The sequence below is a fragment of the Chiloscyllium punctatum genome, chromosome 16 (genome assembly GCF_047496795.1).
Source record: "Chiloscyllium punctatum isolate Juve2018m chromosome 16, sChiPun1.3, whole genome shotgun sequence".
Taxonomy (NCBI): Eukaryota; Metazoa; Chordata; class Chondrichthyes; order Orectolobiformes; family Hemiscylliidae; genus Chiloscyllium; species Chiloscyllium punctatum.
In genome coordinates, this window is record NC_092754.1 from 63,980,490 (window position 1) to 64,008,141 (window position 27,652).

Below are 27,652 nucleotides of genomic sequence, written 5' to 3' on the forward strand. Positions count from 1 at the left end.
TTGCAGTGAAATGTAATTGCAGTTCCCTGAATTTCTACGGCTGAGATTAATGCGATCATTCAAATCAGTAAAAGTCAGATACTTTCAAAATATGTTGGATGCAAAATCACTGGTTCCATTGTGGGATAGTTGACCTGAAAACAACAATATTGTTACAGTGGATTAAATTAAACAATACATTAAATTAAAATGTGGATCACGTTAGAAACACAAACAAATTATTCTGCAATTATTATAAGGCTAATGAATTCAAAATAAATGCTGTAATCTGAACAAATAAATCAATTCAATATTTTAAAAACACTTTGCTCTGATGTTGATTAGACGTTCATTATGCTCAGTAAACTGAAAACTGAAATATAGTCGCGAGATTGATGGACTGGGAACAATAAATGAGCCATTCAGTTATTATTGAAAATAATTTATTTTTGATGAAAAATGCAGACAATACAATTCAAAAGTTATTGTGTTTATTGAACTAAACAAGTGATATAGGTAACTTCATTTCTCGCAAAAAATACAGTAATGCATTTCATTCAATTCAATTAATTGTAAAAACATGTATTTTTAATTTATGTGATTTTATCCTGATCAATGTTGAAACATTAGTACCTGAATTTGGAAGAACATTATTGGTAAAGAAAGTGAATATCTGAGTGACCACAAGATACAGTCAATGACATTTGATAGAAAATCAATTTGAATGATTTTGTGATTATTGAACATTAATAAGTAATGTTGTAATAAACATTAAAACAAAATCAACAGTTCCAAAGCAGCTGTTTGTTGTAACAAATTGAACATAAAAACACTTCTGCAGGGCACATGATCTGAAAAAGCAAAAAATCTCTTGACGTGATATTTCAGCTAAAAGATACTTTCCTTTTTTTTAAAAAAAAGGGGTACAACTTTCAAGAATTCAAAAGTTATTGTGTTTGTTGACCTGAACAAGAGATGTAGGTAACTTCATTTCTCACAAAAGAAAGTGGAATGGGAACTTTAAAATTTTTTTTAGCAAGAAACACAATGTAGCTTTTAGTGTAATCATTTAAATTAAAATGCATGTTCGTATGGAATTGAAATATAATCAAAGCAAATGAAACAGGATTAAAATAAACATCAACACGAATTCCATTATTGAACTAAAAATCAACTAGCATTGCACTATTACAATAAAAAACAGCATTTGCTATGATTGCAAAACTGTACAGTGCAATGTGTTTACACAAGTCAATGTATGGAAACATGATACTACACTTTGGGATGAATGTACTGGATTGAACTATTATTAAATATTGGATATAAGCAACAATTAGTCTGAAAAACAGTTAATGTCAAACATTAAATTGGTTAGAAATCTGATTTTACTGTGCAACTGTGTAAAGTGTAGACATGAACAGTAATTATTAGGGTAGAATAGCAATCTGACATGACTTAAGGTTTCATATTAATTCCATGATTACTTTGTGTTTTCACATCAAGAAGAGATAACATATTTACTATGAATGCTTGGTTGTTTCATTGGTTGGTTTGTGGATGTTTTAACCTGGATAGAATGACTACATTTTTCATTGTAAGAAATAACATATTAAACTAAAATGGGAATCTCACGATGCTTGTCACAAAGATTTAACTGAATTACCGTCTGGTTAATGGAGTGACAATGAATTTACAATTAATTTTAGTACTCTGGCAAATTAAATGATTCGATATTTTAAAATTATTTTGCTCTAATGTTGATTAGACTTTTTATTGAGATCAGAGACATGAAGATTAAATTGCTTTTTTGGTAGATTGACAAAAAACATATTAGACATTCAGTGATTATTAATTATCATTGTTTTGTCATTCATAATTCTCAGTTATTCAAGAATTTCTTGCTTTACATTTCTTCCCAAAAAGAATAATTTCATGGAATTTTTCATATCATCAATATTTACAAATTTGAGTCAGAGTTGGGAAGAGAATAAATAGATAAGGAATGTGGGTATCACAGCAAAAAATAGGCAACAGTATTTGTCGCACAATTATTTTCAAAATTTCTCTGAAAAAATGTATAATCGGTTATGCGCAAATGCTTGCAGCTACAAATACAGTGAGCCATAATTACACTTTTGCTGTGATGAATAGTCGAGAAACCTATCACAAACATTAGTAATATTCAGGAATTTCTTCATCTCAATAAATGTCAGTATTAGCTTGCTCATCTATTAATGATGAAGGGTGATTATTGGTCAGAGAAAGATGTGTGTAAATTATAAGAAGGTGCCTATTGCATATCTTTGGATGGGGTGTTACGGTGATGTTTGTTGTGGTTATTCATCCTGGGAAAAATAAGATTATTACAAAGAGATATTCAGTGAACAGTGATTAGGTGACCTTGAAGACCATCGTTTGGTTTTATGTGCAGTGATTAAGAGTAATTTGATTTCAGTAGCATTGGGCTATTTTGCATGATTTGGCAAATGATTAATAATCTTGTGACAAAATTTTGAGGATGATCATGAGCTGTATTCGATCCATCCAGTGGGTTGGTACAAACATCCTTCACTGTTTTCCTTCCCATGAGAGGCGTGCTATGCTCAGGAACTGGCTGGAAGCCAAGATGCCAGAAAATCTGGTTCAACCTCTCGAATACACAACTCTCAGGCTGGTTGTCACTGGATCCCCGGAACTTTTGTGACCTCTTTTCTGGAGCTGAATGATGCTGGCTCTGTTTGATTTCATTTGAGCAGGTTTCTTTTCGATCAGATTTCTGTGGCTGTCGGTGAATTTCAAACATTCAATTTCGGGCCACAGGTCACTTGACCTCAGTCAATAATTAAAATAGAGTTCACTTATTGTGACAGCGATGTGATAATTAACGGTGGCGTTTCAACAAATGAAATGATTAAACATTTTCCAGCAGTTTACACAGACATTAATTAGATATTCATTAAGATATGTAAACTGAGAAGTATAATCTAGTTGCAGGATTACTGAATTGTAAGAAAGATTTAGTTACTGTGTTTTCTAGAAGGAATTGTTTAATCATTCAAATAGGTCAGCTCTTCCTGAATTCTACGTACCTTTATTTGTAGCGAACACTCATCTAGGACTCATTTGATTTGTCTTTTAAACTGTGTTTCAAGATTTCAACGGGACATTGACATTGATCTGAGCTGAGAAGTAGGAGATTGAGTTCAACCTGGAAAAGTGTGAAGAGATTCATTTTAGAATTTTGAATTTGAATGCAGACTATTGAATGAAATGTAGGATTTTTGGCAGTGTGGAGGAACAGAGGGATCCATAGATCCCTCATAGAGGAGGTTTACCAGGATCCTGCCTGAAGTAGAGGGCACGTCTTCTGATGAAAGGTTGAAGGAGCTAGGGCTTTTCTCATTGGAGCAAAGAAGGATGAGAGGCAACTTGACAGACAGGCTTAGATAGAGTGAACAACCAGAGACTCTTTTTCCCAGGTGGAAATGACTATCATAAGAGGGCATAATTTCAAGGTGAATGGAGGCATGCTTAGTGGAGATGTCAGAGGTAGGTTCCTATTACAGAGTGATGAGTGTGCGGAATGTACTCCCAGCAGTGGTAGTAGAGTCAGATACAGTAAGTGTATCTAAGTAACTCATGGCTACGTAAATGAATGATAGCAAAATGAAGGGAATATATGTTAGTTTGATCTTAGAAGAGGATAAAAGGTTAGCACATGGACCAAATGTCCTGTACTGTGTTGTACTGTTCGATGTTCTATGTACTGAACTGAACAGTTATTACATATTAGCAACAAATAGATTTTCAAAGCTCTATTAGCGAACATTAGAATAATGATAAATCTCACCTTGCTATTTGACTGAGCTATGTGTGGACATAAACAGGAATTATTGCAGGGAAAAGTAATTAAGGTTTCCAAAATTAATAAATTTGAAGTTACCGAGGTCATTCAAATGGCGGCCTTTGTGGGGAGCCGCAGAAAATGGGGGAGATACTAAATGAGTATTTTGCATCAGTATTTAATGTGGAAAAGGATATGGAAAGGATATAGACTGTCGGGAAATAGATGGTGATATCTTGCACAATGTCCAGATAACAGAGAAGGAAACCCTGGATGTCTTGAAATGGGTAAAGGTGGATAAATCCCCAGGACCTGATCAGGTATACCCGAGAACTCTGCGGGAAACTAGAGAAGTGATTGTTGGACCTCTTGCTGAGATATTTGTATCATCGATAGTCACAGGTGAGGCGCCGGAAGACTGGACTTTGGCTAATGTGGTGCCAACGTTAGGGCAAGAAGGGCAGTAAGGACAAGCCAGGGAACAATAGACCAGTGAGCCTGACCTCGGTGGTGGGCAAGTTGTTGGAGCAAATCCTGAGAGACCAGACGTACATGTGTTTGGAAAGCCAAGCACTGATTATGGATAGTCATCATGGCTTTGTGCGTGGGAAATCATATCTCACAAACTTGCTTGAGTTTTTTGAGGAAGTAACAAAGAGGTTTGATTTTGGCAGAGCAGTAGATGCGATTTATATGGACTTCAGTAAGGCGTTCTTCCCATAGGAAACTAATTAGTAAGGTTAGATCTCACGGAATATGGGGAGAACTAGCCATTTGGATACAGAACTGGCTCAAAGGTAGAAGACAGAGGGTGGTGGTGGAGGGTTGTTTTTCAGACTGGATGTCTGTGACCAGTGGAGTGCCACAAGGATCGGTGATGGTTCCTCTACATTTTGACATTTATATAAATGACTTGGATGCGAGCATAAGAGGTATAGTTAGTAAGTTTGCAGATGACACCAAAATTGGAGGTGCACTGGAGAGCCAAGAGGGCTACCTCACATTACAACAGGATCTGGACCAGATGGACCAATGGGCTGAGAAGTAGCAGATGGAGTTTAATTCAGTTAAATGCGAGGTGCTGCATTTTGGGAAAACAAATCTTAGCAGGACTTATACAATTCGTGGTAAGGTCCTTGGGAGTGTTGCTGAACAAAGAGACCTTGGAGTGCAGGTTCATAGCTCCTTGAAAGTGAAGTCGCAGGTAGATAGGATAGTGAAGGCGGCGTTTGGTATGCTTTCCTTTATTGGTCAGAGTATTGAGTACAGAAGTCAGAAGGTCATGTTTTGGGCTGTACAGGACAGTGGTTAGGCCACTGTTGGAATATTTCGTGCAATTCTGGCCTCCTACCTACCGGTAAGAAGTTGTGAAACTTGAAAGGGTTCAGAAAAGACTTACAAGGATGTTGCCAGGGTTGGAGGATTTGAACTACAGGGAAAGGCTGAACAGTCTGGGGCTGTTTTCCCTGGAGCATTGGAGGCTGAGGCGTGACCATATAGAGATTTACAAAATTTTGAGGGACATGGATAGGGTAAGTAGGCAAAGTCTTTTCTCTGGGGTCGGGGAGTCTAGAACTAAAGATGGTAGGTTTAGGTTGAGATGGGAAGATATAAAAGAGACCTACAGGGCAACTTTTTCACACAGAGGGTCGTAAGTGCATAGAATGAGCTGCCAGAGGAAGTGGTGAAGGCTGGTACAATTGCAACATTTAAGAGGCATTTGGATTGGTATATGAATAGGAAGAATTTGGAGGGATTTGGTGGGATTAGATGGTGTTGGGAAATGTGGTCGGCATGGATGGGTTGGAGTGAAGGGTCTGTTTCCATGTTGTATGCCTCTATGACTCGATGACTCTTAATGAGAAAAAAGTCAGATTTTTACAACGAGTGTTGTATCAGAAATCATTGATTCTTTTGTATGTGTGATGATCTGAAAGAAAATGGATTTTTATATTACTGTATTAGTACAAGCGAACACGAGATTATTTTCAAATATGAAATTCACTGTAATTGTTAGCCAGAATAAGTTAAAGCTTTGTGTAATTATTGTAATGCTGATGACTTAATAATTGTTGTTAGAATTCTGAAAAAAGAAAATGTTATACTATTTGTCCTAAGAGTCAATAAATTAAATTGATATATGAACCACAATATACCTGTTAGCAAAACTAATTTAAATTATTATGCAGTTATTGTCAAGGCAATGACTTGATAATTAGTGCTAGTATCTAAACAAATAAATTGATTCAATATTTTGAAAGCATTTTGCTCTGAAATTGATTGGATATTTATTAAGATCGGAAAACGGAGGGAATAAAATGCAATAGCTCGCTTGATTGGATTGAAGAAGAAAATGAGACAGTCCATGTCAGTGTCGGTTACCACAGCACAGTCCTTTTGGAGACAGGTCCCACCTGCAGATAGAGCTGAGCGATGCAGCAACCAACAGATCAGATCTAAACTCTACATTCATTCCACATCCAGTCGAGAATGGTGGTGGAGAATTGAACAACTCACCGGAAAAGGAGGTTCTACAAATATTCCCATCATCAATGATGGAAGAGCTGAACACATCAGTGCAAAAGATTAGGCTGAAGCATTCTGGGAGCTAAATATCCAAGAATGCACATCCAAATGAAAAGGCAGGCAGGTGGGCAGAGAGGCTGGGGTTAGTGAACAGTAAGAAATGGAATTAAGTCAAGAGCAATAAATGACATTGGCTCAGATGATGTAGAATCTGTGTGGGTGGAGATGAGGAACCGCAAAGGTTAAAAAAAAATATAATGGGAGTTATCTGCAGAGCTCGAAACAATAGTCAGGATTTGGGCATAAGTTACATGAGGAGATAGGAAAAGCATGTAAGGAAGGTAAGTTTACAGTGATCTGGGGGATTTCAATATGCAGGGGGACTGGGAAAATCAGGATGATAGTGGATTGCAAGAAAATGAATTTGTGGAATCTCTACAACATGGCTTTTTGAAGAAGGTTGCAGTGGAGCCCACTAGGGAACAGGCAATTCTGGATTTAGTGTTGTGCAATGAGGCAGACTTGATAAGGTAGGTTAACGTGAATGAACACTGAGGAGGCAGGGACCATAATATGATAGAATTTACGCGGCAGTTTGAGAGGGAGAAGATGGAATCAGATGTAACTGTATTCCAGCTGAATAAAGGCAGCTACAGAGACATGAGGGAGAAGCTGGAGAGAATTGACTGAGAGAGGAGTCAAGCAGAAAAGAGAGTGGAACAGTGATGGCTAGGGTTTCTGGGAGTAATCAGGATGACACAGTAAAAATTCATCCCGAGGAAAAAGCAGCATGGATCAGGGAGGGTGAGGCAACCATGGCTGACTCGGGAAGTCAGGGAAAGCATACAAGCAACATATCACATGGCAAAGGGTAGTGGGATGTCAGTGAAATGGGAAGCCAAAAAAGAACAATGGAGAACAATGAAGAAAAAACATAAGGAGAAAGAAGATAAAGCATGAGAGAAAGCTAGTCAGTAATATTAAAAACATGATTGCCAGAGTTTCTTTAGTTACATAAAGTTCAAAAGAGAGGCGAAAATGGACATTGTGCTGCTGGAAATTGAGGCTGGAAGAATAGTAATGGGGAACAAAGAAATGGATAAGGAACTGAATAAGTACTTTGCATCAGTCTTCATGGTGGAAGACACAAATACTATCCCAAAACTTCAGGGACAGTCGGGGTGGCGGGGGTGGGGGTGGGGCGGGTGGCGGTGGAACAGAGATGAGTGTGGAATATAAATCACGAACAGATCAGGCTTGGTCTTATTGAATGGTGGAGCAGGCTCGAGGGGTCGAATGGTCACCTTCTTCTTCTTTCTCACATGATCCCAGGACTGAGAGCTTTGTTTAAAATTCATTCACTAGATGTAGGTGCCACTGGCTAGGGAAAAATGTATTACCCAGAGAGCATTTAAGAGTCACCAAGGAGAAAATGGTAAAAAATTGAAAAATTTGAAAATAGATCTATTACCTGGACAGATGGACCACGCCCCAGAAGGTGATAGCTGAAGGGATAGTGGAGGCTTTAATTGTGAGCTTTCCGGTATCACTGGAGTCAGGGACTGTCCCAGAGGACAGGAACATTGCTAATATAACCCCCAACCACAAGAAGGGAGTAAGGAAAAAGAAGGGAAATAACTGGCTATTAATCCTGGCCTCAGTCATTGGTAAATTGTTGGTACTATTTTGTCAGTAATATTTAACGAACTGGTTATTTCAATTATAATGCAATCTCTACAAAAAGACCAAATATTTTTTTGACGACAACAAATTTTCAAACAACTTCTCTCAATCTATCTCTCCTTCCTTTTCATTAGACAACGTAGGGAGGCATGGAAACACGACAGTGATGTAAGCTATACGTAATACGGTGAGACAGGAAAGCTAGTATGGCTCATTTTGATTCTTGAAACCCACCCAGTGAAGCAACACATTCACTGCATAATAAACATTAGACAACATTTCAACCCCACTCATGGAGTGAGGGGTGACATGACTGAAGTATAGAAGATTAGATTACTTACAGTGTGGAAACAGGCCCTTTGGCCCAACAAGTCCACACTGACCCGCCGAAGCGCAATCCACCCATACCCCTAACCTAACACTACGGGCAATTTAGCATGGCCAATTCACCTGACCTGCACATCTTTGGACTGTGGGAGGAAACCGGAGCACCCGGAGCAAACCCACGCAGACACGGGGAGAATGTGCAAACTCCACACAGTCAGTCGCCTGAGGCGGGAACTGAACCCGGGTCTCCGGCGCTGTGAGGCAGCAGTGCTAACCACTGTGCCACTGTGCCGCCCAATAAGATCCTGCATGGTTTGATAAGGTGGATGTGGAAAGGATATTTCCTCTTGTGGGTCATTTCTGAACTAGAGGGAACTGCTTTAAAATTGGCTTCACCCTTTCAGGACATAGATAATGAAATTTGTTTCCTCTCAGAAGGCTGTGCAACTTTGGAACTCTGCCCCAGAAGGTGGATTCACTGAGTATTTTTAAGACACCGGTTGATAGATTCGTGTTAAGGGGCATTGGGGCAAGATGGTATAAAAATCACGAACAGATCAGGCTTGGTCTTCTGAATGGTGGAGCAGGCTCGAGGGGCATAATGGTCACCTTCTGCTTCTTTCTCACATGATCCCAGACTGAGAGCTTTGTTTAAAATTCATTCACTGCATGTAGGCGCCACTGGCTAGGGCAACATTTATTACCCAGAGAGCAGTTAAGAGTTAACAATATTGCTGTGGGTCAGGAGTCACATGTAGGCCAGACCAGGTAAGGATGGTAGATTCCTTCCCTGAAGGACATCAGTGACACAGATGGGTTTTTCCTGAAAATCAATAATAGTTTCATGGTCATCAACAGACCCATAATTTTAGATGATTATTAAATTCAAGGTCCACATTTGCTGTAATGCGATTTGAATCAGGGTCCCCAGAATATTCGCTGGGTCTCTGGATTAACAGTTCAGCAATGATAACACGAGGCTGTTACCGAGCGACAAAGGGACAGTTTTACGGGTGGAAACCAAAACCTTGATCAAACTGGATTAAATAAAGGAGTGCTGATAGAATGGAGGAGAGTTGAAGGGATTGGGGGAAGAGAATTACCAAGTTTAGGTTCAAAGCAGCTGAAACTAAAGCCACCAACAGGGAGGAGATGAAAACAAGAAACTCTCATGCAGCTGGAATTGGATAAGTGCAGCTCCCTCAGGGAGGTGTGGTACTACACTGGGAGGACAGGGTGAAGGCATGGGTAGGTTTAAAAGCAGTGAACCAAATTTTAAAATCATATTTCTGAACATAATGTAGATGAGGTTAAAATGGAGGTAGATGTCTTACGTGACTTGCTTTAAGGACACAGACAGTAAAATCTGAGGTGACCATGAGTATGTGGAGGTAAATGGGGAGACAAGCTGGGACTGTATTGGAGTAGTCACTGTGAGAGGGAACAAATGCTGGATGGAGGGTTTCAGCAGCTGATGGACTGATGCTCAGGTGAGCCATCGGAAACTGAGCAAGTGACCACCATCTAATAGGACAGAGAAACTGATCCATCAGCCTGAAACTGACTGACCACGTGGCTGTCAGTGACTCCAACACAAGTGAATGGAAACATTGCTCAGAGCCTGATTCTGTAACATTCAACACAACCAGGAAATGGAAAGTGAATAATGAGCTGAAAACAAGGCCACTGCTCTGTTAGAGTCAAAATCATTCAACGTTCAGTTATTGAATATTACTGACTCTCAGAATATTCTAACCTGCAGAATCACAGTAAAAGGGGAAAGTAAACAACATTCTTGGCAAAGACAGAATGAACCAACTGCTTGTATAAAACTAGCTCAAAACAAAGGTGCTGAATCCTCCACAAACTGACAAACACAGGTATATGACAAACCTGTGTGTAGATAGTAGTAGATAGACAATGAAATTCTTCAGAAAAACACTTCCCTGCTTATGGTGCGTGGTAGAAATCATTCTCAGTGAGAACTGCCACTTATTTCCTTTGAAAAGAGTTTCTGTTTTCCTTCAGAAAAGCAGGTGTGTCGCGCACTTACAGACAAAGGAAACCTGATCTGAGACTCGCAGGTTAATTAAGCTATTAGTGACAGTCCATTGCACACAACAGGAGTTTAGACCACAACAGATTCTAGGGAAACCAACAATGAAATGAAAAAGGTGAATTAGTCTTAATAGTCATGCAGCCTCTCTCGATCAAATAATTCTAGTCAACTTCCAAACATTTTAAAACTATTAATACCAATGCATACATATTTATTTCCTTTCCTAAGTTTCCTCCAAAAAAAATATCTGACTATTCTCTTCAAAATATATTTTAAATGGTCAATTCATAATCACAATTCATTTCCAATTATTCTTAGAGCAAAACAACTTGCAATCTAAAATAGTTTTCATGTCAATAATGACACTGGAAACTTTGTTATGTAGTTTAACCATATTTCCAAATATTGTTTTGGTTCATTCTTGCAGTGAAGCTAAAATTAAAGTCTATGCATTTTCTCTGATATCCTTCCATTACTTTATTCCCTAATAACAATGCCCACAGTGTAATGGGTGACAAGCATTAAAATAAAATTGAATTTTCAATGCAAGAACTGGTACAAATAATCACATATTATTCAGTTCATTCATTGTCGTTGATTATCAGAGTTATATTCATTGTATGAGCACGTTAAATTCACTTGAATAATCACAGTACAATTCTCACCTTTATAGATATGTCAAAGTGAATGTCAAATTATTAATATTTCAAGTAAAACCAAATTCATATTTTGTTCTGTTTGAATCCAGGAATGACAGGATATGTTGAATTATTATGGGAAACAGGAACAAGTGAAGGTGGTGGTTCTCAGACGTGAGGTTTTAAAGCCAAAAGGCCAGGTGGTAGTTACAGTGGGGGGAGGTACCTAGTGCCCCGCTCTCCTCAGAAGGCAGTGAGGATGGTGACACTGACTGGAACGGGTTAGATGGTGAATCGCCCACGTATGAACAGAGGGACGGCAATGGGTGGGATGACCCACCGCCCTATAAGGTCCAGAAGGCCCTGTCTATGGCTCCACTGGGCGTCAAAGCTCAAACTTGGACAGACAGTAGGGAGCAACAAGGGGAACTAACAGAAACCAAACCTGAACCGTTCACGCACTGAATGACAGATGTTGGTGAATGAAGACCCAGCCTGATAGGGAAATGGTAATAATGGGCCTTATTGGGACAATATGGATGAATTAGTAGAGGTACACAGTCTCACCGAAGATGATGTACGGACCCTCCCTCAGGCCAAGATGCCCTGACGTGTACAGCAGAATCTGTCCCTGCAATGAGAGGGTGAGGGTGAGAGTCGGTTCCCCCAATGCACAGCCGATCAGTGGCTCCAGGCATTTACAGATAGTACAGGGACACACTGGGGAGGGGACAGGCTGAATGGGCTGAAATAACTTTGGTGACTTAGGGACAAAAGGGTCACATTGAGGATCATACAGAAAGGAAGCCTGATGTGTGTAAGGGCCACGGGGGATTACCAAACCCCAAACTGTGATGATGAAATAGGTTTGATGTATTTAAAAGATGACATGGGACCCTATTTAACTGTAATTATAAACATGGGACTCCCAGTGGGAGATAATTCTAACCACATTCTGAATTGGGCCATGAGAGCTGAGGCAAACACAGAAACACAGGGGAATAGCTGCAGTACAGGGAGGGTAATCAGACCCACAATGTTACAAGTGAAGCAGGAAAGGGCACATAGACAAGGAATGTAGGCACAGAGAGGGAGATAGGTGTTCATATCGTGAGTGGCCTGTGTTCACGTAGGTATATGCACAGCCCATGAATATTCATTGATGCGCTGTTAAGGGGCCAACACTTTCATGATTCTAACACCGGAGCACCTTTGCCTTTTATGCCTCACCCTACAACTCAAATCCTCCGACCCTAACAACATCCTTGTAAGTCTTTTTTGAAACCTTTCATGTTTCACAGCACCCTTCTGATAGGAGGCAGGCCGGAATTGCACACAATATTCCAAAAATGGCCTAATGAATGTCCTGTACAGCAACATGACCTCCCACATCCGATACTCAATGCTCAAACCAATAAAGGAAAATACACTGAACACCTTCTTCATCATCCTATCTGCCTGCAACTTGACTTGCAAGGACTATGAACCTGCAGTCCAAGGTCTCTTTGTTGCGCAAACGTCTTCAGGGCCTTGCCATTCAGTGTACAAGTCCTGGCCTGATTTGCTTTTCCAAAATGCAGCACATCACATTTACCTAAATTAAACCCCATCTGATCAATATCTTATTGTAATCTGAGGTAACCTTCTTCATTATCCACACCCCTCCAATTTTGTATGACCTGTAAACTCATTTACGATACCAAATTATTTAAATGAATGACGAACCAAATCCAGAAATAGACATCCATTTCTCGGAGTTTGAATGTGCTCTGTGTAAATCCTGCCCAATGAATCTGTACCAGAGAAAGGCTGCACATGCGCCTGGCTGCACCTTGCCCCCTACAAAACTGGTGGCTCCACATGTGTACAGAGAATTCTTGCCCCGAATAAAGATGGCGGCGCGCACTCATGCCTGCAGCCACACTGAGGCAATTCCCCGTTTACTGTAAACACGAGACTGGGACGTTCAAATTTGTGTTTTCCGACGTGCACATTTTGTTTGTAAAATCTCACCGCTCATACAGAATCGCTCTCACCTCCTGCGGTTCCACAGACAGCCTTGATGATTTTTGTGGGTACCTATTCTCTGCCTGGTTACTCGTTTGTCCTTAGTGTATTTGTACAATCACTCTGGATTCTGTTTAAGCCTATTTCCTGAAGCTATCTCATGTCCCCTTTTTGCCCTCCTGGTTTACCTCGAGTATACTCCTACTGCCCCTATACTCCTCTAGGGATTCACACAAACACAGCTCTCTGTACCTGCCATATGCCTCCTTCATTTTCTTGACCAGGCCCACAATATCTTTCGTCAGGCAGCATTCTTTACACCTACCAGCCTTGACCTTAACAGGAACATACTGTCTGTGCACTCTCATTGTCGCAGGCCTATGGAGGCAATGGCAGATGAGGAGACAGAAGCAATCATTGTCAGTAAAGAGGAAATGTTGGGAAAGATAACAGCCTAAAGGTAGATGGGTATCCAGGCTCTGATGGAATGCATCCCAGGGACTAAAGGAGATGGTGGGGGAGGGGGGGAGTAACAAATAGACCTCGTGATAATTTACTACCATTTGTTGGATTCTGGGATGGTTTTGACAGACTGGAAGCTGCAAATGTGGTGTTACTATTTTTCAAAAAGGACCCGTTAGCTTAACTTCTGTAGTGGGGAAAATGCTTGAATCTCTCAAGGAAGTAGTGGTGAGATATCTGGGTAGAAATTGTCTCATTGAGCAGACACAGCATGGATTCATGAAAGGCAGGTCACATTTAACGCATTTAATGGAATTATTTGAGGATACGACGAGTACGTTGGACAAGGTGGACTCTGTGGATGTGGTGTACATGGATTTCCAGAAGGTATCCGATACGTTGCCAACAAAAGGCTGCTGAATAAGGTAAAAATGCATGGCATTGTGGGTAATGTATTATCATTGATACTGGATCGGTTCACCAACAAAAAATAAAGAATGGGAATAAACGGGTGTTTGGATTAATGTTGGCACGACAACTGTTTGCAATTTACACAAATGTTTTGGAGTTGAGGACCAAGTGTACGGTGTCAGAGTTCATATTTGATACAAAGATGAGGTAGAGCAATGTCTGCAGAGGCCTCTGTCAGTCTGCACAGGTTAAGTGAGTGGGTAAGGGTCTGGCAGATGGAGTTCAGTGTTGGGATATGTGAGGTCATCCATTTTGGTCGGACTAACAGCAAACTGATGATGAAATGGTGAAAACGTGCAGCATGCTGCTGTGCAGAGGGAGCTGGGTGTCCTTGTGCATGAATCACAGGAAGTTGGTTTGCAGGTGCAGCAGGTAATTATGGCAGTGAAGGGAATATTGTCCTTCATTGCTAGAGGGATGGTTATGATGCAGCTGTACAGGGTGCTGGAGAGGCCACACCTGGAGTACTGTGTACAGGTTTGGTCCCCTTGCATTAGCAAGGATGTACTGGCACTGGAGGGAGTACAGAGGAGGTTCACTAATTTGAGTTGGGAGTTGAGGGTTGGTGTATGTGGAGAGATTGAGAAAACTGGTTCTATAATCATTGTAATTTAGAAGAATGGGAGGTTGGAGAGGAAACAATAAAATTATGAAGGGAGTAGATAAGACAGAAGCAGGGAGGCTATTTCCACTGCGGGCGGGTCAAACTACAGAGCATTACCTCAAAATAAGGGGGAGCAGATTTAGGACTGAGTTCAGGAGGAGCTTCTTCAGCTAAAGGGTTGTGCATCTGTGGAATTCCCTGCCGAGTGCATCATTTGACGTTATCAACTTGAATGCCTTTAAGGCAAAATGTAGATTTGTGAACAGGAAAGGAATTAAGGGTTATGGTGAGAGAGCAGGAATGTGGAGCTGAGGCCATGAAAAGATCAGCTCTGATCTTATTGAATGGTAGAGCAGGCTTAAGGGGCCAGATGAAAGTTCTTGCCTTGTGCCATCAAAATTGGCCTTTGTCCAATTCAGAACCTTAACATTTAGATCTGGTATATTATTTTCTGTAACTATTTTAAAACTAGTAGAATCATCAGAGACTCCCAACAGTGTGGAAGCAGGTCATTCAGCCCATCACATTGATCTTGACCTGGAGAGCCTCCTAACCTTCCCCTGTAACATTGCATTTCCCAGGGCCAGCCAACCTACACATCCCTGAACACTATGGACAATTCAGCCTGGATAATCCACCAAACCTGTACATCCCTGAACACTGTGGGCAATTCAACCTGGACAATCCACCCAACCTGCACATCCCTGAACACTGTAGGCAATTCAGCCCGGACAATCCACCCAACCTGCACATCTTTGGACTGTGGGAGGAAACCAGAGCACCCGGACGAAATCCTTGCAGAAAATCCCAATAAGGTGATTATCCCTTTCTTATTTCCCAGTTCCACCTAAATAACTTCACTGGGCGTACTCCCAGGAATATCTTCCCTAAGCAAAATCATAATGCCATCCCAAATCAAAAATGCCACTCCCTCTCTTGTCCCCTTTCTAGTCTCCCTATAGCATCTATACCCTGGAACATTAAGCTGCCAGTCCTATCCATCCCTGAGTGGTGCCTCTGTAATTGCTATAATATCCCAGTGCCATGTTCAAAACCATACCCTGAGCTCATCTGCCTTCCCTGTCAGGACTCTTGCATTGAAGTAAATGCAGTGCAACTGCTCAGTCCGACTTCATTCAGCCCATTATATTAATACTGACCCTTGCCTGCCTTGACTATTTGACTTCTGAGCTCTACCAGCCTCAGACATACCACTTTTCTCAGCATCTTCTTGGGTTTACACCCACTCCCTCACTGGTTTAATGCCTCCCGAGTATCACCAGCAAGTCTCCCTGCCTAGATATTAGACACCTTCCAATTCAGGTACAAACCATTCTTCTTATGCAGGTCAACTCTACTCCAGAGGAGATCACAACGATCCAAAAAACGTGAATCCTTTTCCCCTGCACCAGCTCCTTAGCCACTCATTGAGCACCTCCTCCTCCTCCTCTGTAATATGAACATTTTTCAAGATGTCACCATTTATTTCCCCACATTCTATATCTCCCATGTACTTTTTCACAGTAAACACTAATGCAAAATACTTGTTTCCTATCTCGCCCATCGCCTGCAGCTCCACTCAATGGCTGCCTTGCTGATCTTTGAGGGTCTCTATTTTCTCCCTAGTTGGCCTTTTGTTCCTCATGTATTTACAAAAGCCCTTTGGATTATCCTTAACCCTATTCGCCAAAGCTATCTCACGTCCCCTTTTTTGCCTCCTGATTCCCCTCTTAATTATACTCCTACTGCCTTTATACTCAAAAATTTTTTGGATTGGAATAAATGCAAAATATAACATCCTGACAAAATAAACGAGGGTAGGACTTACACTCAATAAAAGTAGGGTCTTGAGTAGTGATATGGGAACAAAGCGACCGAGGGCTTCAGGTCTTTGAAGTGTGTGTTACATGCAGACAGGCTGGTGAAGAAGGTGCTTAGCAAACTTACCTTCATTGTTCAGACCTCTGAGTCCAGGAGTTGGGACGTTATGTTGAGCATGTACAGGACATTGGAGAGGCCTCTTCTGGAATACTCTGTCCAGTTCTGGTTGTGCTGTTATAGGAAGGATATTATTAAAGTGGAGCAGGTTCAGAAGAGATTTACCAGCATGTTGCCATGAATGGAGGGATTGTGTTCGAAGGAGAGGCTGGATAGCCGGGGGTGGGGGGGGAATTCAAAACTCAGGTGCATTCATTTTGAGAAGAAATTAGAAAGATTTGGGAAAAGACATTAGGGTTTTAAAAAAAAATTATACGTGTGAAATGAACTTCCAGAGGAAGTGGTAGCTGTGAATACAATCACAATATTTAAAAGACTTTCACATAAGTACATAAATAGGAAATATTTGGATGGATGTGGACTAAGCGGAGGCTGGTACAATTAGTTCAGTTTGGAATTATGGTCGGCATGGACTGGTTGGACCACAGGGCCTGTTTCCTTGCTGGATAACAATATGATTCTAATCCTCACTAACTCTAAATTCCTCCATCCTCAACTCTCCCGATCACTGTCACTTCATCCAGCCTCACAACTCTTCCTTATTTATATAATTCCTCACCAGCCACAGAACGCTCCCTATCTCATGTCCTCCAGTTTCTCAGATCTCTGCGATATGTGCCTTTCTTTAGTTCCAGCCTTGAGGATGCCCTCATTCACTCCGATTGGTTGGAGGACAAACTGGTACAACCTGGTCCTCCATTACTGCTCTCTGTCCCCTATTGACCTGCGCTGACATCAATCATTCGGGGCCCATTGTGAGGTGAGTGGTGGGATCCTCCCTCTCTCTGCCCTGGGATGAGCTTCAATATTCACAGTCAATGGGGCAGTATCACAGAGCACAGGGGCTGGGGCTATTCAGCCCATTTGGGATGTACCCTCTCCCTCTGGAGATGCTGCAAATCTGTCCCAATTCTCTTCCCATTTGCCCATAGACCCCCAAATCTTCCCTTAAAAAGTAAAATTCCAAATCTGTTTATGAATAACTGCTGAGTCTGTGTCCAGCTGCCATTCAGACTGTTCCAGATACTCAGAACTTACTGAATAAAAAAAGTTCACATATTCACATTATTTGCCAATTACCTGAAAATAGTTACTAAAATTGTGACATTGTTAACAATTCCCCTCTCTCTCTCTGCAGATTAGATATCCTAGAAACAAATTTGCACATGGTCAAAATCATTGCTTAACCTTCTCAGCTCAAAGGACAATTATCTGTGCTTCTGCTAGCTCTCCACAAAAGAGGAACACATCTTATTTTCATTTATTAGTGTCATAGAGATGTACAGCACAGAAACAGACCTTTGGTCCAATTGGTCCATGACAACGAGGAATCCTCAACAAATGGAGCCCCATTTGCCAGCTATTGGTCCGTATTATTGGAAACTCTTCCTATTCATGTACCCAATCGGATGCCTTTCAAATGTTGTAATTGTATCAGCCTCCACTACTTCATCTGGCAGCTCATTCCACACATACACCACACACAGCTTGAAAACTTTGCCCCTTGGATCCGTTTTTAATCTTTGCCCTCTCAACGTAAACCAATGTGATCTTGTTTTGAACCCACCTAACTGGGGGGAAAAGACCCTGGCTGTTCACCTTATCCATGCCCTTCATGATTTTATAAATCTCCATGAAGTCACCTCTCAGTCTTTGACTCTCCAGGGAAATTAACCCTAGCCTATTCAGCCTCTCCCTGTAGCCCAAATCCTCCAACATTAGCAAAGTCTTTGTAAATCTTGTCTGAACTCTTTCAAGATTCACAACATCCTTTCCAGAACAGGGAATTTCAAACTTAAAACAAAATTCCTGAAATGGCTTAATCAATGTCCTGTCCAACCACAATTTGATGTCCCAGCTTCTGAACTCAATGCATTGACCAATAAATATAAGCATACCAAACACCACCTTCACTAGTCTGCCTACCTGCGACTCTACTTTCAAGGAACAATGAACCTGCACTCCATGGTCTCTATGTTCAGCAACATTCCCAAGGACTTTACCATTAAGTGTATAAGTCCTGCTCTGATTTGCCTTTCCAAAATCCAACAGCTTACATTTGTCTAAATTGAACCCAGTCGGCCATTCCTTGCTCCAATGGCCCATCTGGTCAAGAGCCTGTTGCATTCTGAACTAACCTTCTTCATTGTCCACTACACCTCCAATTTTGGTGTCTTCTGTAAACCCGCTGACCATATCTCATATATTCACATCCAAGTCATTTATTTAAGGATCCAATATCCATTCCTGCAGGAAAATGCTGCTCACAGGCCTCCAGTCTGCAAAGCAACCCTCCATCACCACCGTCTGCCTCCTACCTTCAAGCCAGTTTTGTATCCAAATGGCTAGTTCTCCCAATATTTCATGTTAACTAACCTTGCTAACCAGTCTGCTTTGTGGAACATCGTTCAGTGTCCATATAGACAACGTCCACAGTCTGCCTTCATCAATCATCTTTGTCACATCTTCAAAGAAACTCAAGTTAGAGAGAGAGAATTTCCCACACACAAAGCCATGTTAACTAGCCCTAATCAATCCTTGTCTTTCCAAATACATGTAAATCCTGTCCCTCAGAATCCCTTCCAACAACTTACCTACCACTGACGTTAGGTTGACTGTTCTCTTGTTCCTTAGCCTTTCCTTACCACCTTTTTTAAATAATGGCACCCATCTTCCAGCACCTCACCTGTCACAAACAATGATAATAATACCTCAGGGAGGGGCACTGCCATCACCTTCCTAGCTTTCCACAAATTTCTGGGATAACCTGATCAGGTCCTAGGGATATATCCACCTTGCTACTGTTTAAGACTTCCAGTACTTCCTCCTCTGTAAAATAGACACTTTTCAAGTTATCACTATTTATTTCTCCAAACTCTCTAGAATAGAATAGCATAGTATTTCTCCCACCACCTGTTGTTCCATAGATGGCCTTGTTGATCTTTAAGGGGTCCTATTCTGTGTCTGGTTATTATTTTATCCTCAATGTATTTGTAGAATCTCTTTGGATTCTCCTTAAACTATTTCCTAGAGATATTTCAAGTCCCCTTTTTGCTCTCCTGATTACCTTCGAGTATATTCCTGTAAAAACGTGATCCTGTACTCCTAATTCCTCTGCCTCTGCCATATCTGCTCCCAGGAGAAGCAATTCCACTCCAGGACATCCCAGAAAGGTTTCCTCTTTCAAGGACCGCATTTCCCTCCCACTTGATCAACAATGCACTCCAACGCATATCCTCCACTTCCTGTACCTCCGCCTTCCCCCCACCCCTCCAACCACAATAAGAATATAATCCCCCGGTCCTCACCTGCCACCCACTAATCTCCATTAACCTCTGCTATGTCCGCTACCTACAGTCAGACCCCACCACCAGGGATATATTTCCCTCCCCAGCCCTTTCTATCTTCCTCAGAGACCATGGGATCTTTGGTGCTGATGTGCTGCTCCACAGATACCTCAGTCACTCACCCTGCCAAATGGTCTAGTGAGATTATCACTAGATGGATAATCCAGACACCCTGATAACGTTCTGGGGCCCAGGGTTTGGATCCCATCACGGCAGACAGTGGAATGTGAATTCAATAAAAATTTGGAATTAAGAATCTATTAAAGAGCATGAATCCATTGTTGATTATTGCGAAAAAAAACCTCATCAGATTCGCTAATATCCTTCAGGGAAGGAATCTGCCATCCTTACCTGGTCTGGCCTACACGTGACTCCAGACCCACAGCAATGTGGTTGACTCTTTACTGCCCTTTGGGCACAGCCAGTGACACCCTCATCCAGTGAATGAATAACAAAGAAGGTCATGTCTTGTACACAACCATACTATTCTTACAGATAAGTGATCTCTTAGTAAATTTGCTTCTCAACTCCCTGCTGACTATTGGGGATGTGTGGGGTAGGGGTCAATAGTACCATCCCAGTAAGGAGATCATCCCTTTCTTATTTCTCAGTTCCACCTGTATAACCTGCCTGGATGTACTCCCAGGAATACCCTCTTGAAGCCCAGCTGTAACGTTATCCCGAATCAAAAATACCTCCCCCCCCTGCTCTGTTGCCCCCTTTCTATCTTTGCTATAGCATCTATACACTGGAACATTAAGCTGCTGGTCCTATCCATCATTAAGTCATGCCTCTGTAATTGCTATAATATCCCAGTGCGATGTTCAAAACCATACCCTGAGCTCCTCTGCCCGACCTATCGGGCCTCCTGCGTTGAAATAAATGCAGTGTAACTGCTCATTCTGTGCCTTGCCCTTGTCTGCCTTGACTGTTTGACATCTGAACTGCACCAGAGTCAGACTGAGCTCTTCCCTCACTCTCTCTGGGTTTACCCACATTCCTTCACTGGTTTAATGCCTCCTGAATAGCACTAGCAACTGTTCCCTTCCAGTGCCAGTACAATCCATCCTTCTGATGGAGGGCAATTCTACCCCACAAGAGATTCCAATGATCCAATAATGTGAACTCTTCTATTCCTATGTCATTGATACCAATAAACAACAGCCTCCCCTCAAAATGGTTATTCTCCCCTTTAAGAATATTCTGCTCCCTCTCTGAGACTTCCTTATACAAAAATTACACATTCGAATAATAAGCCTTACACTCATCAGGTCATCATATAAGGGATAACATGACACATTGAAGGTTTGGGGAGACCTTTTGAGAGAATGCGATGATTCAAAGGAGAATTTTTAAGCAGCAAATGGAATTGATATGGAACACAATGCTCACACACACAATGCGAATATCCAGATCCTGATATACTGAGTATATCAGAATTTAACAGAATATTTACTGAGATTACTATCTGAATGTCCACCTGTAATATCCTGTAATACAGGTTTATAAAATCTGTCACTCTCAGTTCAAGTTAGAAACTCACAGCATCCCTTCCTCATGGCCCAGGATTACTGTACATATTACCCTTGAGGACATCAGCAGTCAGCTCAGAGGGAAACCTGTGGGTTTCTAGGAGATTCCAACTTGAGATCTTATGTGACTGAACACAGCAGTTCTTTGACACATTGGAGAAAATGATCCAAGCGTCAGTGAGATATGGGGAACAAGAATGACTTTCTTTTCTTTCATTCTGTGCTGCCGCTCTGCCTCATCAAAAAGACATGGGTGTGAAAGGCTAATGCCTAACGATGGGCAAGTTGTCTCCATCCTGACCAATGGGTAGGAAGATCCTCCCAATCACTTCAAAGCGTATCCCTAGAAAGATAGCAACTCTGCCTGCTTTCCACTGCTCCCAGTAAATGTTTGGAAGAATGGGAAGGGGGGATATCTCCTAGAAAAGGCATAACCGGAAAGGTCTAAGAGGATTATGAACAGAGAGAGATAGACAGGAGAAGGGGGCAACAAGTTGCCAGATGGGGTGTAACTTGGGAAAAATGGGAAGTTGCTCATTTTGGAGGAGATAATAAAAGAACAAAGTACTATTTAAATTGTGGAAACTGTAGAAAGCTGCACCACAAAGGGACCAGGGGTAATTGTTCAGGAAACACAAAAAGCTACCACACAGTTACACCAGGGAATCAGGAAGGGGAATTGAATGTTTTGTTTCAAAAGTTTTCAGTATTAGAGTTTGGAGTATATACCCGAGAGTAATGTGTGGAAGTGCTGGTGAGACCACCATATCTGCAGGAATGAGAGCAGTTTTAGTCCCTTTAGATAAGGAAATGTGTCACTTTATTGGAGGCATTTCAGGGAAGATTCAATGAGATGATCCCTGGTTTGGAGGGATTATCTTTTAAATAAAGGCTGAAAAGGCTGGGACTCTACTCACTGGAATTTGGAGAAAGAGAGGTGATCACATTGAGACAGATGGGATTCTTAAGGGGTTTGACAGGATAAATACTGAGAGGATGTGTCCGAGGGTAAATACTGAGAGGGGAGTCTGAAACCAGATTGTGAGTCACGGAATCAAGGGTTCTGTTTTGGATTCAAGTTTAAGGCGACACAGACGCGGGTACGGGTTTCAGTAGCAATGGAGATGGGGTGAGGTGGAGAAAAGCAACGTTTAAGAAATTGGAATTCCTGCTGTTTGTGATTGTGTGGATGTCTGATCAGAAGGTCACCTTGAGGTCAGATATAACAGCAATATTGTGAAGAGTGTCGTTCTGCCTCAGAGTTCCCAGTGGGAGGGAGGGGCTCAGCAGAAAGGTAAAGGTAAGGCAATGGGTTTAACCGTGACAACGTTTCATTGGAGGAAATTGCAGCTAATCGAGTAGTGGGAGCGTGGTAAGCAGTTTGATAACTGAGTAACAGTGGAGTAATGGAGAGGGATGTTGGGGAGGGAATGCTGGGCATCGTCAGTGTACATGTCAAACGTAACACTGTGTTTGTATGATATCACCTCCTGGCACTATGTACGTGAGATACAGGAGAGACCAAGGATAGATCATTGAGGGACACCAAATGCAAGGAATTCAGAAAGGAAAGGGAGAATGGAGATGGAGCAGGATTTTCCAACAGCGGTGAGGTCAAATATTAGTTTTTCACAGAATGGGAGAGAAGGACACAACCAGAAAAGACAAACAGACAGAACAAGGAACAATATCTATGAATTGGCGAGGGGGAGTGATGAGGTGGCAACGGAGGAAAGAGAGTTGGAAAGGGAGTTTAGTGAGATTAGGGTAAAGGGTCAAGGTGAGCTCTGATAAGGCTTGACAAGAGACTGGAAAAAGATGTAGGTTTATGACAAAAACCAGGAACACCACGTGAGGCAGTTGGGCTCAGTGGGCTAGTGGGAGGGCGAGAAACAGCAGATCGAATTATCTCAGTCTTAGTGACAGAGAAACTCCATGTGCTCCTCACTCGTTGTTGGAGGGGAGGATGGAGGAGACAGGATGATGGACAGGGTTTTACAAAGAAAAAAGAACAGGGTTAGTGATATTTAAAATGAGTGAACAAACCTGATGTATTTAGCTTTTATCCAGAATATTAAAACAAACGACTGAAGACCTGGTTCGAATCCCATCTTGGCAGATGGTGGAATCTGAATTCAAGAAAAAATAACGTATTAGAAATCTCCTGACCTCCATGAAACCATTGTCAATGGCGAAAAAATTCCTGCCAACCTGACAGCGGCCCAGCCAGCTACTCACTGTATTAATGACTGCAAAGTCTCAATACAGGAATGAAACTGGATGGACCAGTTGGCAACGAACAAGGCACCAGAAATTACAACCACAGAATCAGCCCTCTCGATGGTGCAACGTCCTCCTCACTAACATATGGTTTTTGGTGCCAAAATGTGGAGAGATGTCTCACAGACTAGTCAAGGAACAGCCTGAAATAGTCATACTCACGGAATCATCCCTTACAAAGATGACCAGACACGACCATCACCATCCCTAGATATCGAGAGTGTGGTGCTGGAAAAACACAACAGTCAGGCAGCATCCGAGGAGCAGGAGAAGAATCGACGTTTCGAGCATAAGCCCTTCATCAGCCTGACCTGCTGTGCTTTTCCAGCACCAGACTCTTGACTCTGATCTCCAGCATCTGCAGTCTTCACTTTCTCCTGAAATCTCTGGACATGTCCTGTCCCACCGGCAGGACAGACCAGGCAGAGGTGGTGACACAGTGGTGTATAGACAGGGAGGATTTGCCCTGGGAGTAGAAAGCATTGGCTCCGGACACTAGGAGGTCTCATGGCTCCTGCTGATTACCACATCCCGTCCTTGCTTGGCTAATGAATCAGTTCTGCTTCATGTTGAACAACATTTGAAGGAAGCACTGAGGCAATAAAATGGTGTCAAACGTAATCTGGGTACAGGATTTCAATGTCCACAATCGAGACAATCTGCAACAGAATTACTGACTGAGCTGGCCAGGTCCTTAAGGATATAGCTGCTCAACTGAGTCTGCAGCGGGTGGTGAGGGAACCAACAAGAGGGAAAAACATACTTGATTTCATTGTTATGACTTGACCAGCTGCAGATATATCTGTCCATGACAGTATCGGTAAGAGCGACCATCACACATTCCTTTTGGAGACAAAGTCTTGCCTTAAAGTTGAGAAAAACCTCCATTGCGTTGAGTGACACTATCACCGTTCTAAACGGGACAGACTTTGAAGAGATGTAGGATCTCAAACTGGGTATCTCTGAGGCACTGTGGGACATCAGTAGCAGCTGAACTGTACTCCAGCACTATCTGTAATCTCATGGGTTTGTAAATCCTGTTCTCACCCATCACAATGGACAGGAAAGGAGGGCATGCCATGAGCCGCACCAGGCAGACTTAAAAATGAAGTGCCAACCTGGTGAAATTATCAAACAGAACTACCTGCATATCAAAGAGCATCAGCAGCAAGCAACAGAGCTAAGTCATCCTACATCCAATGGAACAGATCGGAACTCTGCAGTTCTGCCACACCCAGTTGTGAATGGTGATGGGCAATTAAACAACTCACTGGAGGAAGCATCACAGATATCCCCACCCTTACCGATGGAGGGGCCTCAGACACCCATGCACTAGATAAGATGACAGCATTTGCAGCAATCTTCAGCCAGAAGTGCAAAGTGGGATGATCCATCTCAGCCTTCTCCAGTGGTGTCTAACATCACATGTGAGTTTTAAGCCAGTTCAATTCAGTGTGAATAACATCAAGAAATGGTTAAGTCGTGCAAAGGCTACAGGCCCTGCCAATATTCTGGCAATAATACCGATGGCTTGTGCTCCAGAACTTGTCACCCACCAAGCCAAGTACCGCTCCAGCACTGGCATCTACCGACAATGTGGAACATTGCCCAGGGATGTTGAACACAAAAACACAGGGCAACCCAACCCAGGCAATTTCCCTCTATCAGTCCACACTCAATCAGCAGTAAAGTGATGGAAAATGTCATCAACAGGGCTACCAAGCAGCAGCTGCTCAGCAACAGCCAGCTGAGTGACACTCATTTTAGGCTCCACCAGGGACACTCAGCACCCGATTGTGTTACCGCCCTGATTCACAATCTGGCAACCAGCTGAATCCCAGAGGTGAGGTGAGTGTGATAACTCAGTCCCACTCCAAGACCACTATTTCTAGCTGATTCCACCCTTGTCTCAGCTCATGTCTTCTCATCCACCTTGTGTTATCTCCAGATTTCATTTTCCAAACACACTCAGGGCCAGCTTCCCACATTCAAACTCCCTGTAATCTCAAGAAAGTCTAAATCTCTGCTTGTTGATTCATCAAAAGGCTCTTAATTATAATCAACAGCATACAGCCACAGAGATGTACAGCAAGGAAACAGACCCTTCAGTCCCAATCGTCCATGCCGACCACATACCCCAACCAAATCTAGTCTCACCTGCCAGCACCAGGCCAATAACCCTCAATTTAAAATTCTCACACTTGATTTAATTCCTAGCTGTGATAATCCCTGGCTCCCTGCACCACACACACACACACTGAGACCTCGACAACCCATTTTCTTCGAGACTGCCAACCATTTGTTAATTCATTCCTTCACCTGTGTGGCTGTTTCTGCAGTTGCTGAAGCAGCATGTTCTGAAATTCGCAGCCAAAACCTCACAGGTCTGCTTTCCACCTTTGCGACATCCCTCAAAACCTGCTTTTTGGCAATGCTTTTGGTCACCTGACCTAATATCTCCACCTCTGGCCTTACGTCTAAAGTTCTCAGCAGCATTTTTGTGAAATTATAAGCATGACAATAAAAATACAAAGTGTTGTTGATTTAGACATTATTTTCAAATCATCACTGTTGCTGAATGAATAATCTATAATGCCACTTACCCAACCACATTGTAGGAGCACCTTCACCACACAAACTGCAGCTGTACAAGAAAGTCAAACATCACCCTCGCCACAAGCAACAGGGCTTTGGCATTAATCACTGGTATCTGTGGAAGGAGAAACACAGTTGATGTTTCAGGGAGTGCAAAATCGATTACAGGGAATGAAAATGGTGCAGAATTTGATAGTCAGAAATGGAAGGAAAATACACTTGCTTGTTGGAAAAAAGAATTCTTGACTGTCAAAAATATTCAAGAAAAAAGTAATCTGATAATAGAGCAGCACATGATCAGGGGCTGGGCCGCAGTGAAAAACTCATTTATAAAAGGGTCTATAAAAGTAATAATAGAGTAGTAAACAGACCACAAATACACCCATGGTTCGAGACTGAGGAAGCTAGATATTGACAAAGTGGTCATGAGGGAGCCCAGAGGTGAATCAGAGCAGTATTGGCTGCTCTGACCCCACAGACTCTATACTAGAGAAAGGCTGCACATGCGCCTGGCCGCACCTTGCCCCCTACAAAGATGGCGGCTCCGCACGTGTCCAGTGAATCGTTGTCCCGAATAAAGATGGCGGCGTTTACTCAGGCCTGCAGCCGCGCTGAGGCAATTCCCCATTTACTGCAAACACGGGACTAGGACGTTCAAATTTGTGTTTTTCGACGTGCACAATTTGTTTGTAAAACCTCTCCGCTCATAGCAACACAGTTTTTCTCCCGTTTCGCTGTTTATTTCTTTCCTTACCGTATCCTTTCTCTCCATAACTTCTCGAGCATTCATTACGGCGACTCTGCTCCGCGCGCGAGGGCGATCACATGGTTTAGTTTAGCTCCGCCCTTCACTTTGATTGGTTGGAGGACCAACCTCCCGCTAGGTCCTTCAGCTCCGCCCACCGTCCTTTCATTGGTCCGGTGCTGACATCAATCACCCGGCGTCGCCATGTTGACTAGAGCATGCGCAGTGTGTCCTGCTTCAGCTGATATGTTGGGTAATGTGATGGGAGAGTTCACTGAGGGGAAGACTTCCCTTTGTGTGAGCTCTGCAGTAGATTTCCTTTATTCATGGAGGGAATTGCCTTCCTACTCGTGACTGTATAGCTATGATTGATGAATCAATGCCATCTGAATCAGTACATAAACACCCCATTTTCACTCCTTCTCACAACATCTGAGATCTTTAGCACATTGTATCACACTCTTCTTTGGAAACAAAAAAACATGAAATGGAGACTCAAGGAATCGGAGCATTCCTTGAGTAGGGCAGTCATCGCCTTCAGCTTGTTCCCCCATT

The 27,652-nt window shown here is 42.3% G+C and overlaps 1 long non-coding RNA gene across 4 annotated transcripts; it reads right to left on the bottom strand.

Annotated features, from left to right (window-relative positions):
* Window positions 1-543: 543 nt before the first annotated feature.
* On the bottom strand, window positions 544-27,176 carry LOC140487196 (uncharacterized). Of its 4 annotated transcripts, none has more exons than XR_011962741.1 (7): window positions 27,107-27,176; window positions 26,361-26,467; window positions 23,524-23,606; window positions 16,548-16,652; window positions 7,821-7,935; window positions 3,069-5,753; window positions 544-2,761 (listed from the first exon to the last, which is right to left on the bottom strand). It is a non-coding gene; the product is annotated as an uncharacterized lncRNA (long non-coding RNA). The 4 variants fall into 4 exon arrangements; XR_011962739.1 differs by having other exon boundaries at window positions 556-2,761; window positions 3,069-3,187; XR_011962740.1 differs by lacking the exon at window positions 7,821-7,935 and having other exon boundaries at window positions 556-2,761; window positions 3,069-3,187.
* Between the last annotated feature and the right edge of the window lie 476 nt (window positions 27,177-27,652).